Source organism: Rhinoderma darwinii, chromosome 1, assembly GCF_050947455.1.
Source record: "Rhinoderma darwinii isolate aRhiDar2 chromosome 1, aRhiDar2.hap1, whole genome shotgun sequence".
Classification (NCBI taxonomy): domain Eukaryota; kingdom Metazoa; phylum Chordata; class Amphibia; order Anura; family Rhinodermatidae; genus Rhinoderma; species Rhinoderma darwinii.
Window position 1 is genome coordinate 473520325 of NC_134687.1, and position 15717 is coordinate 473536041.

Sequence of the window (15717 nt, forward strand, 5' to 3'; positions counted from 1 at the left end):
TCTGAGAGCTCACTAGAGCGAGGGATTTTTTCCCAATTTTGCAGCATAAAGCAATGTGGTTGCTTTACCACATGCAATTCTGCAATTTTGGGAATTGCTCCATCTAGTGACCAGTGCTGGGAAATATTATAAATTGAATCCAATTTATAATATTTCCTGACTCGTGAAAAAAAAAAAAAAAATTAGAACAATGTTTAATCACCTACACACTAATTGTTTAACTAAAAAAAAAAAACATGTTTTGCTGGCAACACATTCCCTTTAAGTGTTCTCTCATCTATTTCTATAATGCAGCTTTATTGTGCCGCTGTTACAAAATTTTCTTTTTCTGAATAAGCCTTGATCACTGGTTGACATTAAATGAAATTTATTGCATTCACATAAAAATGCAGCTGATTGGCTTCCCCATTGCTGCCACATCCAGGAATATATATAAATCAGGTCTACTGCAATATGCTAAACATGGTATATCCTATTCATACACATCATTTATATATCGTGCTGAACAGCAATAATAATAATAAAAAATCTATAAGTCTGTGTAACTAGAAAACTGTTTGCAAGGTTTTTATTTTTTTCTGTTTTTTTTTATAGTGTAAAGCGCTAAAACATCTTTGAGGGCGGATTCAGACGAACGTGAGCGTTTAGCGTGCGCACAAAACGCTGCATTTTGCGCACGTGGCAGCAGCGTGGCAGCTCCATATGCCCTGTTCATATGGATGCGCGGCTGCATGCTTTTCGTGCAGCCGCCATCATTATGACACTCCGTTTGGATGTTTGTAAACAGAAAAGCACGTGGTGCTTTTCTGTTTACATTCATTATTTTACTACTGTTGCGCGAATAACGCTTGTCCCACGGAAGTGCTTCCGTGGGGCATGCGTGATTTTCACGCACCCATTGACTTCAATGGGTGCATGATGCGCGAAAAACGCCAAAATATAGAACATGTCGCGAGTTTTATGCAGCGGACTAACGCTGCGCAAAAAACATGGACTGTCTGCACTGCCCCATAGACTTGTATTGGTCTGCGCGAGCCGCGTGAAAACCACGTGGGCTGCACGGCCGCAAATCACATTCGCGTGAATCCGCCCTAAGGCTTTGTGCATTTTTGGAACAAATTTAATTTTGTTACTCCAATAAATCTAATTTAAATAAATTAATAAATGTTGCATAAAGCCTATTAAAATTGTCCTTTTGTTTTAGGCACCTACGTGTACCGCGAGGGTCAATGCAGGTTAGTGTCAAGGTATGTTCACACGGCCTATTTTCTGGCCATTTTTCGGGGCTGTAAATGGCCGAAAAACAGCTGAAAAATCGGAAGCAGAACGCCTCTAAACATCTGCCCATGGAAAACGGAGTTCAGTTCCGACGGGCCGTTTTTTCATGCAGCCTTTTTTGAAAAACGGCCGCATAAAAAAACGACCGCGAAAAAGAAGTGCATGTCACTTCTTGGGACGTTTTTGGAGCTGTTTTTCATAGACTCTATTGAAAAAAGCTCCAAAAACGGCCGTAAAAAACACAGCGAAAAACGCAGCGAAACCCGTGAGTGGCTTCAAAAACGTCTGAAAATCAGGAGCTGTTTTCCCTTGAAAACAGCTCCGTATTTTGAGACGTTTTTGACTCAGCGTGTGAACACACCCTAACTCACACATAGTCAAGTCAGTGAGAAGCAGGGTGGAGTATACACAGGCAAAAGGCTAAGGCTGGGTTCACACGACCAATTTTCAGGCGTAAACGAGGCGTATTATGCCTCGTTTTACGCCTGAAAATAGGGCTACAATACGTCGGCAAACATCTGCCCATTCATTTGAATGGGTTTGCCGACGTACTGTGCAGACAACCTGTCATTTACGCGTCGTCGTTTCACATCTGTCAAACGATGACGCATAAAAATACAGCCTCGTCAAAAGAAGTGCAGGACACTTCTTTCAGACGTAATTTGAGCCGTTCTTCATTGAACTCAATGAAGCACAGCTCAAAATTTACGGCTGTCAGAGAAGCCTCGCAAAATGCGAGGAGGAGCATTTACGTCTGAAACGAGGCAGCTGTTTTCTCCTTAAAACAGTCTGTCTTTTCAGACGTAAATGACAGCTATCGTGTGCACATACCCTAAGGAATTGATAGAAGGAAAAGGGAATGCTCACTGAGCACTGGACTTGCAGGTCCATAAGCAGGAATGTCAGAGAAAGCAGGTCTTGGAAATAAAAGAAGCAATGCAGAAATCAGCCAATAGCAGTACACCATGAATCTTTCTAGGTACCCCTTATACAGGTGCTCATACTCTGTGTTTTAAGGTGCAAATAAAACTTTGTGAAACTAGATATTGTGTTTTGCAATAATGATACTTGTCATATCAAGTGCGTTTGACTCGAAATAAGCACAAAAACGATTACAGCAAGGTAAAGGATGTGTTATTATTAATAGATTTGATATACTATAGATATTCAGCAAAGTCATAGAGTTTTTCCAGCTGCAGCCACTTGTTTTTGGTCTTATATTTGCTTATTAAGGGAAAATGTTTAACTTCAAGTTCTGCTCTATCAAAGATGAATTAATGGGAGCAAACTTCAGTGACGTTTTGTCTATCGAGACATAACACTCCTCAGCAGTGATTAGATAACAGCCATGTTCCAATACGTAATAAAAGACACAACTTTAACTGTTAAATAAGATTAATGCAAAATGGGCTGCACCAGGATTACTACTGTTAGATATTTCATTCAAGAAATATAGGACAGCCAGAATGTAGAAGATTGCAAAGAATTTTGTGTCAACTATGTAGCGCGTTTTGATGTCTCGTAAGTCTTCTTCAGACAGAGACCCAGTCACTGAGATCTAGTAAGTGCACTGGCAGCAAGGGTACCTATTCCATACAGATTTCAGCCATTTGGTAGAAAGGCCCACATCTCAGACTACCCCTATAAATCTTTTTGTGATTAGTAATGTTGAACTAAATTAGATTTTGTAAATATTAGATGATTTCTAAAGCCTCACTGTGGAAGGCATAGATTCCTCAGACTTTCTGACTGTATTTTTCCTTTATAACTGAAAATAGGTTTCTGACTTCTGACTTTCCATGCAAAAACACAGGGCTTCCGAATATGTAAAAGAGGCAACACCAGGAAAATGCTGGGAATAATGTCTGTGCCGTGACGCATATTTATAAGTTTAAATCAAACCCATCCCTCTGGAAGCCTGGCTTAAAACGGAGTCTGGATCTCTGCAAGAATGAAAATATGATTGTGGCTAAAGAGCTGGAGACCAGCCCAAGCCACAGCTGTGAAGAGTTAGGTTTCTGCTGCACAAATGACATTTCTCTGAGCTTCTCTCATTCAGATGTGAAACATTAATCAGTTTATTGGAAGAGAATGTCTAATTCTTTCAAAAATTCCACCCTGTAGCTTTAAGGAAAACTTGAGTGAAAAAATTGAATTCAGTTGTCACATGTTTGAATGTGTTCTCTGACAACATTGGTCCATGTATGTTTACATTGTAACAACTTGTGGCTTATATCCCCATGATAAAAAAAAAATAGGAAATATGTGTAAAATATCAATTATTATCAGTACAAAAAAAAAGGTCAGCAGGTGCTCACAGTCATGTGATAGCTAAATTCCACCCAGGGTAAAAAAAATCTAAAAAAAAAATGGTCAGTTGTAATTTTTAATATGTATCATGTGATCTAGCTAAAATTATATATAAGGGATTTATACATTTTAATTCTACAACTTTTAGTAAACTGAAAATATAATTAATGACTGTAGTATCCATCTATTTTTCTAATGCATTAATCTGCCTGACTAAGACGATTAAGAACAACTCTATTGATTCTTGTCATTAAAAGGTGTGAGCTACTAGTCCATTTGGACTTTTTCAGGCTCTTGACAAGAGTACTCGGTACAGGTGGGGTGGTTATTCAGGGTTACTATTCTGTCCCTATTCACATTCCACCTCCTAATTTTTCCCTAATACCATGTACCATCAACTAGTATGTTCGAACCCTACGCATTTCAATAGCAGTATTATCAAGCTATATCCTTAGGTGTATCATTAAGGGCACCCGCGTGGTCTGCCAGCTTGGAACTGTGACCCCAGGATGAAGCATTCTTCCTCTGTCTGCCATACGTACAAAAGTCCTTCCCGGAGGAATGTCTCTAACTTGCAGAGGGTTAACAGAGTAGATGCAGGAAGGATCGATAATATTCTGTGGGGACTCCACAGTGTCCTCTGTTTCAAATGACCTAGACAAGGCATCGGCCCTCACATTCTTGTCGGCAGGTCGGTAGTGGAGTTCGAACCGAAACCGAGCAAAGAACAGCGACCACCTGGCTTGACGAGGATTCGGCAGTTGAGCCGTCTGTAGATAGGTCAGGTTCTTGTGGTCCGTGAAGACCAGGATAGGATGAGCTGCGCCTTCAAGTAGGTGTCTCCACTTCTACAGGGCCAGCTTGATGGCCAGTAGCTCCAGATCCCCAATTGAGTAGTTGCGCTCTGCAGGAGAAAACAGCTTAGAATAGTAGCCACATACCACAGTCTTGCCTTCCGAACCTCTCTGGAAAAGTGCACCGGCACCAACAGAGGAAGCGTCCACCTCCAATGAAAACTGTAGGGACACATCAGGGTGATGAAGAATAGAGGCTGATGTGAAAACCTTTAAGGTTTTAAATGCGACTTCAGCCTCTGGAGTCTATACCTTGGCATTCATACCTTTTTTAGTGAGGGTGGAGATGGGAGCTGTCAAAGAAGAGAAGATGGGAATGAACAGCCGGTAGAAGTTGGCGAATCCCAGGAAGCGTTGTATGGCCCTTAAGCCTTGGGGGCGTGGCCACTCCAGGACAGCCTTTACCTTCTCAGGGTCCAATTTGAGACCCTGATCAGAGATGATATAGCCCAGGAAGGGTAGAGACTTCTCTTCGAACACGCACTTCTCCAGCTTGGCGTAAAGATGATTCTCCCTTAATCGAAGCAACACCTGGCGGACATGACCCTGATGAGACACAAGATCTGGGGAAAAAATCTAAATGTCATCGAGATACACCACAACACAGACATAGAGGAGATCCCGAAAAATGTAATTGACAAATTCTTGGAACACCGCGGGGGCGTTACACAGGCCGAAGGGCATGACCAGATATTCGTAGTGTCGATTACGTGTATTAAATGCAGTCTTCCACTAGTCACCCTGATGAATCCGGATTAGATTGTAAGCCCTCCGCAGGTCTAGCTTGGAAAAAAAATTTGCCCCCCGTATGCGATCAAACAGTTCTGAAATCAAAGGCAAAGTGTACCTGTTTTTCACTGTGATCTGGTTGAGGCCTCGGTAGTCAATGCAGGGTCGGAGGGATCCATCTTTCTTCTTGACAAAGAAAAACCCGGCTCCGGCCGGGGATGAGGATTTTCGTATGAAGCCCCTCTCCAGATTCTCCTTAATGTAGGCTGACATAGACTGGGTCTCAGGCAAGGTGAGAGTGTATACTCTACCGCGAGGAGGGGACGAATCAGGAACCAAATCGATAGGGAAAACATATGCTCGATGTGGTGGCAATGTCTCTGCTTCCTTCTTGTTGAAGACATCTGCGAACTGAGAGTAACAAGGAGGCAACCCTGCCAGTGACTGATGCAGGGGAGACTGAGGCAGATGAACATGCACCAGACAGCGCTCGAGGCACTTGGGGCCCCACTGGAGAACCTCTCCAGAGTTCCAATCCAGGACTGGAGCGTGTAGACGGAGCCAAGGCAAACCCAGCAGCATGGGGTTGACAGCCTTGGGGAGGACAAACAGAGAGATGAGCTCAGAGTGAAAGATTCCAACTTGGAGTCTTAACGGCTTGGTCACAGACAAAACTAGGTCAGGCAAAGGCAGTCCATCTATCGAGGCAACGATCAATGGCCTTTCCAGCAGAACAGTGGGCAACTGAAGAAGATCCACAAGGTCTTGGCAGATGAAATGTCAGAGTCCAGGTAGGCAGAGACTGGATGAGGTCTCTCGCCAGCGACGATGATCACAGGAATGAAAAGTTTGGCGGAAAGTTCTCTATTAAATGAGGTATCGCCCAGGGTTGTCTCTCCAACCAATCATAGGCGTTGGGGTTTTTTGGCTTCTGAGGACACAGACGCACGACATGGCCAGCGAGGCTGCAATATAAAAAGAGTCCAGAGGTGCGCCTGCACTGTTTCTCTTGAACGGACAGTTCCTGCATCGGAACCTCGGGTGGAGCAGTAGAAGAAGGCAAGAGGGGTTGCTGGAATTTGGGCGCCAGTCTAGGAACCCGTCTTTCCTGTCAAACCTCTTGAGATCTCTCTCTGAGCCTTATGTCTACTCGAGTAGAAAGTAGAATCAGGTCGTCCAAGGCAGCTGGTAAATCTCGAGCAGCAAGTTCGTCCATGATCTCGGGCGAAAGGCCATGCCAGAAGGATGCTACCAAGGCAGCATTGTTCCAGGACAATTCTCCTGCCAGGGTCCGAAACTGGATGGTGTATTCGCCCACGGAGGCATCCTCCTGGCGAAGGTTAAAGATAGCAGTGGCTGCCGATGAGACTCGTCCAGGCTCCTCGAATACGGTACGGAACAACCGCACGAACCCCTGGAGGTCTCGGGTCTCGGTTTCCCTGTCGTTCCCAGATTGGATTCGCCCACGCCAGGGCCTTGCCGGCAAGTAGAGATATAATGAAAGCGATCCTGGCTTCGTCCGAAGGGAATGCTCGGGCGTGCAGAGTGCAGTGGATATGCCATTGGTTTAGAAACCCCCTGCACGAACTTGCGTCTCCATGGAACCGAGATGGCAATGGCTATTTTGGCGAGAACCGAGGATCCGAACCAGAGCTGCCAGGAGGTGTAGCAGGAGGTTCGATCGGAGGAGCTTGAATAGAAGCAGTGAAGGAAGTAGCTAGTGCCCCTAGCTGCTGTGCCATGGAGTCTACTGCAACAAGGAGTTGATCCTGTCGCGCTCGCAGATCCTGCAGGTCCGCCTGCAGGGCTTGGGAGGGTGACATGCCCTTGAATTTACCAGCGGGGTCGATGGCCTGAGCGTACTGTCACGGCGCGGGGTAAAGACCCAGTGGGCTGTACCACGTAGTGGGTTAGCAGCTGGCCAACTAAGTACAAAACAATGTCTATAGTCCAGAACAGGTACCTGAGGCTATATAGACTGTAGCGGAGACACAACTTGACTTGCACTGTAGAAGGCTAGTAAATGCAGCGGAAGACACGACTTGACTCTCACTGCAGATGGCACAGTAGATGCAGCGGAAGACACGACTTGACTCTCTCTGTAGATACGATAGCACGGGATACAGGGTACAGGTAGCAGGAACGGGTAACACTGGGAACTGGAAAACACTGGGAGACCATTTGCAAGACAAACTTTAGGTAGACAACCACGCTCAGGCAAGGATCAAGTGGGCAGAGTCCTTTTTATAGTCCAGCAGCATTCTGGGCAAATTATTGAGTGATGACAGCTGGACGCGTACTGGCCCTTTAAAGCCGTGCGCGCGCCCTGCGAGAAACAGTCTCAGAACCCGGAAGTGAGTGTCGGCGTCTCCCTGGAGGGAGATGTCGCCTAGAACAAAGATGTCCATGGCCGGGGCCGTCAGAGGGTAAGTCTAGAAAAGGGGCATAACTAGAAAAGACTGGGCCCCATAGCAAACTCTTGACTGGGGGTCCCCCCAGGTGCCATGAGCAGCCCCCTTATAGATAGTGCCCCTTGTAGAATGTGCCATACAGCCCCCCTGTAGACAGTGCTCTACAGCCCCGCCTATAGACAGGGTCATACCCCACTTGTAGATAGCGCCCCTACCTCACCCTTGTAGATAGTGCCATACAGCCCCCCTGTAGATATCGCCATATGCCCCCACTGTATATAGCGCTATACAGCTCCCCCTGTATATAGTGACACACAGCTCCCTCCCTTGTATATAGTGCCACACAGCCCCCCTTAGTATATAGTGCCGCACAGCCCCCCTTAGTAGATAGTGCCACACACAGACCCCTGTAGATTGCGCCACACACAACCCCCTGTAGATAGAGCCACCGCCCTCCCCCTTGTAAATAGTGCCATACAGCCCCCCTAGTAAATAGTGCCACACAGCCCCCTCTTAGTAGTGCCTCATAGCCCCTTGTATATAGTGCCACACAGCTCCCCATGTGTATAGTGCCACACAGCTCCCCCTTGTGTATAGTGCCACACAGCTCCCACTTGTGTATAGTGCCACACAAGGGGGAACTGTGCCACACAGCCCCCTCTTGTGTATAATGCCACACAGCCCCCCACCCCCTTGTGTATAGTGCCACACAGCCCCCTTAGTATATAGAGCCAAAAGGCAATGGCGCATCCGATAAAGTTGTATCAGCCAGGGAGATGTCAATTAAACATGGAAAGGTGGGTTTGGAGGCAGTGTCAGGTCCGTATTTCACACCGAATAACCACCTCTGTAAATTGAAAGCTGAAGGCATGCCTGGAGAGAAGTACACCACACAAATGTCTGAGGTACAGCTTCCCTTTGTCAGCCAGGAGGAACTGAAAAACTTTTTATTCAGAACAAAGAAACACAGAAAGAGACACATGCCTCCTCCCAGAGATGTGGGAGTGCCCCAAGTTTCTCAGCTGTAACTTCAGACTCACTCTTCTTGCATTCCAGGGGGCGGTGTCTTCCATAGGTGTGTCCGACATGAACAAAGAACTTGTTATATATATCAGTATATTACACAAAGAACTGAAATGTATATACATATGTGTGAGGATAATATTTTTCAAACAATATACATAGTATTGATCCCTGACAGTCCCCCCTAAAAATATTATTACTCTATCCCTGAGTCTTGCCTAGCAACCTATCACTGACCACTCGAACCAGGCGGGTAGGGGTTTTGGATTTCTTCACCAGCTTGAGACGAGCTACTCCTGATGAGTAACCCCCCTTTGTACCTGGACTTCCAAGATGTCGGAGTGGTCCTAACTTTCCCTATTCTCCTCTGGATACAGGATGGTTGTCTTGATATAATCTACAAACCGCTGCTGGTTGTAATATATATATATAATTAATCCGGTCTACATTTTATTAATGGTAACAACTGTCGCACTGTCACTTACTGTCCTAATGGGACTTTTACCCCTGCAGATATAACAGGTCATGGGCAGCACAGTGACCTTCACCTCACACCTTCACATAAAACTCCTCAGATTGTAATTTGCAGCACCGTGGCATATTTACACACATTATAATTATAAACCTCAGACATTATAAACAATAGGGCCTCAACTAATAATCATAATGCTATCACCCTCAGATTTCGGGTCCCATCAGTTCATTGCCAGTCCTGTACACCATCGTCTTCTTCTTCTTCTCCTGTCTTCTGCTCTTCACTGACTGTCACCCTCAGGGTAACCCACACAATTGTGGAGTCAGACTACGTTGGTGTCCAGTGGGGGAGTTATTATTACCCCCTCCTAGTCACTTACTTATCAAAACACTTGATCCTGCTGACGGATTCACTCAGGTCTTTGGTCTTTACTTTGATCTTTGCTGATGTCATCAGGACTTGGTTTGGTCCTTCTCATCTGTCCGACACCGTTTCCTTTAGTTTACGTCATCAGGCTGTACATAGCACCTCATGTTGTGAGCCTGGGGTGAGATCCCACGTAGGCGGATTAGTGGAGTTGTATTGTGACTATCAAACCCTCCGCATCTGTACTCTTCCTCTGGCAAGTTACATGTCTGGGCGGCCGCTTAGAATTGTGACACTGCCGTCAGTTCATGATAAACGCGTTGTAGTGGCTCAGGCTGCGCCTGCCGCATCTCAGTGATGGAGTTCATCGTGTTAAAAGTCTTTTAGTTCATATTTACTGGCACTTGCCGGGGACCCCCAACTCTTGTCAATTGTTAAAATAAATACTAATCTGGTGATAACATCATCCGCATACATTATAAACGTTGTTCTAAGTACATACAATAATGTCAGGCCCTTAAACGACATCAAACACCTTTATATATATATATATATATATATATATATATAAGGAAAAACTTCTCTGTTACAATGGACAGGGCACCTAGAAGATGTGTAATTATTGGGTACATTTCATTTGCACTTGGTGATACCCTTTCAGCAGGATTTGTACCTTGATCTCAGCTGATTGCCTAGAACATCTCCACCTCACAGAAATATACACAGATTCCACATGTGTATCTGACAAGTGTCTCAAACCAATTTTTCTCTTACTCTAATCTGGTTCGTTCTACTTGGGAAGGCCTCTCAAGGTCGGTTCTCTTCGTGGGAGGCGGGTATGATAAGGTTGGCACCGGTCTGCCAGGACTGTTCTGTAGGCAAATCAAACAGCTCTAACAGAATTTAGCAGCAACAGCTGTAAAACCTGGGACATACCAATTAGATCTTACCAAATCGATCCTTGCAGTCTTGGGGCATATGTGAGGTCATACACCATCAAAACAAGTGCCATCAAGAGTGAATTGGGTGCCACCGTTCACCTTCCTTTATCCGTCCACATTCTGTTAGAATCTGGTTCTCACGCCTTCCGCTCCCAGTTGGACTCTTCCTGTGGAGAACAAGCTTTTTCATTGCATAAACATTAATTGATCTTAATCAGATAATTCAATTGAAGAAAAACATTAACAAATAGCATCTTTACATCAAACGTTCACACTGGTCAGTAACTAAAACTTACAAACTGATTCTCCTTCTTTATATACATATCTATACATACACATATACACTGCACAGAATTCTCTGCTCTAAAATTTCCCTTTCACAACAAAAATAAAAATAAACAAATAAAAATGTTTTCTAATGGGAATATTCCACTTCTGTATCTTTTATCTGACGCATGACTCTAATAGTCCAATGCTAAGGCTGGTCCAGAACTTTACATAAAACTTAACCTCAATATTTAATATTCCCACAACCCTTCTTAAATACAGTTATTAAACAAACTAACCTTGGGACAATGTCTAGAGAACTGCTGACATCTTATCATTGTACAAACACCAGTTCAATACTTGGGATAACACTGTTCCCCCGTCACAATGTCTGCAATGGGGAAGATACCGGCCGGGCTTCAGGCCCCCCCCTGAGAACAGGTCTACACACACGAGCACATTGTCATACACATCTACCTCCGGTAGTTGTATGTTCTGCAGTCGCTGGGACTGTTAATCTGGCCGGGCTGCACTTTTCACAGGTACCTTTGCTGTTTTACCTATGTCATGCCGTGCGTACATCATGCCGGCTGCTACAAACCTAGTGGTGGCATTATTGTATCTAGGGACAAGCCAATTTACTGACACCTGACCGCACATATCCTTGTTGTCAGGTCTGTCTTCTCTCGCTCTCTCAATTGGCTTACCCAATGATCCAATAAAGTTCCTACTACCAATGGGCCCATAATTGTGGGCGATGCCAAAAGTGTACCTAGAGTCAGTGTAAATGTCGGCCGTCTTACCTTCTGCCAGGTTACAAGCCTCAGCGAGCACCTCCAGCTCCGCTCCTTGAGATGAACAAGAAGGTGAGAGTGGTTTCTGGGTAATTTACCTGGTGCCTCGTATCCTGTCTTGTACATATTGTATAATAAAATATCTTTATTACAAATTTACATTAGAAACCCATGTCACATATAGATAGAACATCTCAAAGGGGTGGCGTCTTCATCCTCTAAAATAAAACCAAATGTTATACACTTCTCCACACTCATCTGATAATCCAGAATACTTTGAGAATCTCACTTTTATCAGGTTCTGCAAATACTTGATTAATACAAAAACAAATAAAAATAAAACATTCCTAAAAACTTTACATCAAATTAACAATGTCCAGACAATTTTTGTTTTGCCTTCTCCTTCATCTAAATCCATAAAGACTCGTGTGAGGGATGTCACCTCTGCCTCCTGTGTAAATTTGCTGGAGGGGGATGGTCTCTTACACAACCATCTACACAGAAAAACCTCAAAATGTAGGTTACTCTCATACACATTTAATCCGGATTACTCATTGGGGTCTCTTACACATTTTTAGATCTTCTGAAACCAAATTAATTAACTCAAAACAAACCAAAATTGTACCTGATCAGTTCCTTCACCCTTCCCCCCTTTGTGGACTCTGCGAGAGTAATGTAGCAGAGTTCAAAACTACATCTCAACATAACACTAGTTTAACCCCCTGTAATGTACAACAGCCTGAAACAAAAATGACTTTTTCCTGACAAATACATTTGATCTTTACAATGACATAATTTATATGTGAAATCAAAAATAAAACAATTGTAGTTAGTTATTCAATAAAAACAGAAAATATTATATCTGATAACATTAATTACTGCAAACCAATAAACTGTATATAAAAATAGGGAACGGTGGGGGCACATACATTTTCAAAACCCCGTGTCTCACAGTATCTGTAGTTTAATACATCTGAATTAACATCAAAACACATGAAATCTGATCACATCATAACACATAAATATCGTAACTTTTATAAACAACAGCGCATGCGCAAAAGAGAAGAAATTTATTTAGGTTTGTAGACATTACTGATATATATATATATCTAAAAGCAGTGCATATTGAAATCCTTTGTCTCATCAGCCCTGCAGACTGCACCCAGTCAGCCCCCCTCCTCCACCCAAACACAGCACACTACAGGGGAGAGGGAGGGGGGTCACACACTCACAGCTTCTAACAGATCTAGTCTCACAATCTTAACACTTTCAATGCCGGCAAAACAACATACGTATCTGCAATCATTCATCACACCATTGTATAGGAATTATCTACGTTCAAAACATCAAACATATAATTTGTAACAGTACAATCTGTCGGCCACCATCTCTATATTATGATGACATGTTGCTTCATCAGTGAACAGCGTCTAGCATGGAACCTAAAAAATAGAAGACACTACAAATGACAAAATTAACAAGGCGATTATTTCATACTGATTTGGTTGGGCCGGGCGTGGCCACATCAGGGGTGGGTGGTGGGGGCAGCCTCTACCATTGGAAACACAGTGCGCAGCTGTGAAGGGGGGGTGGTTTCCCACCCACAATGAGGACACACCCAACATGAGGTACGGACACCATTACCGGGCGTCGGCTGGTCCTGTGTTTTCAAATACATATAACATACAATACCTTTCTTATTCCTAACTTCCATTCACTTCACCAAATCATGAATAGGATCGGGTGTTCCTGATGATTTGAATATGGACCGTAAACCATCCATTCTAACAGTCCATATTATACACGTAATTTATCTAACAATTTTCAATCTGCAACTCTTGGTCTGGCAGGAAATATTATAATTTCACAGTCTGCAACGCTAAGTCTAGCCGAAATAGTATCATCTCTAGTCTGCAATGTAACTTATTACGTCTCGCTAGGATATAAAAATCTTTAATTAGACTCTCTGGCCTCGCTGGAAATATTAAAATTCCACAGTCTGCAGCTCTCTGGTCGGTTATATAATTTTTATCCAGTCCCTAATTACCCAGAGGATGGTTAGTCGGGCGCGACTAAGGTCTCACTGGTTTTCGACCTCACAGCGGAAAATATCACCTCTGTCGCCTGAGATAATCCAGGAAATCAACAAAAGGGTTCTACAGATCGCCACAAGACTGTCCACTAACACAGATAAGACGAAGATTTATAAAATCAATTCACTTACCGTGTTATTGCGGAGGTGATCAAATTCCTTCAGTGGGCATCTTTGAGTTATCTGTTTCACCCTGTGATTGTCGATTGTCCGGATTTTGATATTTCCTCGAGTGAGGTCCCATCTGGGGTGCCAAATGTCAGGTCCGTATTTCATACCGAATAACCACCTCTGTAAATTGAAAGCTAAAGGCATGCCTGGAGAGAAGTACACCACACAAATGTCTGAGGTACAGCTTCCCTTTGTCAGCCAGGAGGAACTGAAAAACTTTTTATTCAGAACAAAGAAACACAGAAAGAGACACATGCCTCCTCCCAGAGATGTGGGAGTGCCCCAAGTTTCTCAGCTGTAACTTCAGACTCACTCTTCTTGCATTCCAGGGGGCGGTGTCTTCCATAGGTGTGTCCGACATGAACAAAGAACTTGTTATATATATCAGTATATTACACAAAGAACTGAAATGTATATACATATGTGTGAGGATAATATTTTTCAAACAATATACATAGTATTGATCCCTGACAGCAGGACCATGTGACTCTTCAGGATAGCGGCACCGCCCCATGACCCTTTAATGAGTAATTAGCATATAGTGTGCGCCATTTTAAAAGTGGATTTTAAAGATTTTGCTGCACCTGAAAAAAAACATACATTTGGAAATATTGTCAGGTCATGGGGTTAAAACTACCTAACAGGTTCCCATGAAATATACAATGAATTGAGAACAATTCCATCTGCCCTGCAATCTTGTTATTATAAATATATCCTATATAATTACAACTCCAGAACCAAGCTCATACATATATATACAGTACCACAACCAAGCTCAGTACATAAATACAGCATTAGAACCAAGCTGTCATGTCCATGGCCGCTGGCCGTCAGGCTCACTCACCTCCTGACGGACGCAGCCATGGGTCTGCGAGCTCACTTCCACTCACCTCGGCTGGGTCCCGTAGGGTGTGCGCACACGCTCGTGCCCGCTCTTAAAGGGGCAGCGCGCACCAGACTTTAATGTAAAATTAGCCCATGAGTACCCTGGACTATAAGAAGGGCCCAGCCCCTTCCTCCCATGCCTGAGCGTTGTTGTTGTTGTACCTAAAGTTTGTCTATGCAAATGATTTCCAAGTGTTTTCCCAGTGTTTCTCGTGCCTGTATCCTGTGCTAGCCTGGTCTAGTACCGTGCTGCATACCACGCCTGTCCTGCTACACCATGCCTGATGTCTGCCTGCTGCCTAGTCGCAGCCGAGCCTGCCTTGCTACTGACCGAGCTGTCACAGGTACCCTATACAAACTATAGACTGTTACCTGCGCCCTGTTGGCCAGCTGTCATATCATCAAGGCGGTACGGCCCAGTGGGTCCACGAACCCAACATGACAGTACGCTCAGGCCATGGACCCCGCTGGTAGATCAAAGACCAAGTTGACATCACAAGCTGCCGTTCCTACTACTACACCTCCTGGCAGTGTTGATCCTCAGACTAATGCTCCCGCGGTATTCCAGGAGTTCGTTAATGACATCTTCCGTGACCTCCGCTATGTTTGTGTAGTAGTCTATCTTGATGACATCTTGATTTTTTCTCCAGATCCTATGACTCATCAGGGACATGTCCGTCAAGTTTTGCTGCGGTTAAGGGAGAATCGTCTGTACGCTAAATTGGAGAAATGCGTGTTTGAGAGAGATGCTCAAGGTTTGAGGGCCATACAGAGCCCACAAACTGGGATTCGCCAATTGTTACAGACCGTTAATCCTAAACTTCTCCTCACTGACATCTCCTATCTCTAACCTCACCAAGAAGGGCATGAACGCCAAGGTGTGGACTCCTGAGGCAGAGTCTGCATTCAATAGCCTGAAGAGTGCCTTCAAGTCAGCCTCTATCCTCCATCATCCAGATGTTTCTCTACAGTTCTCGTTGGAGATGGACGCCTCCTCTGTCGGTGCTGGTGCACTCCTCTTCCAGAGAGGTTCCAAGGGCAAGTCAATGGTATGTGAATATTTCTCTAAGCTCTTATCTTCCGCTGAACGCAACTACTCGATTGGGGATCGGGAGTTACTG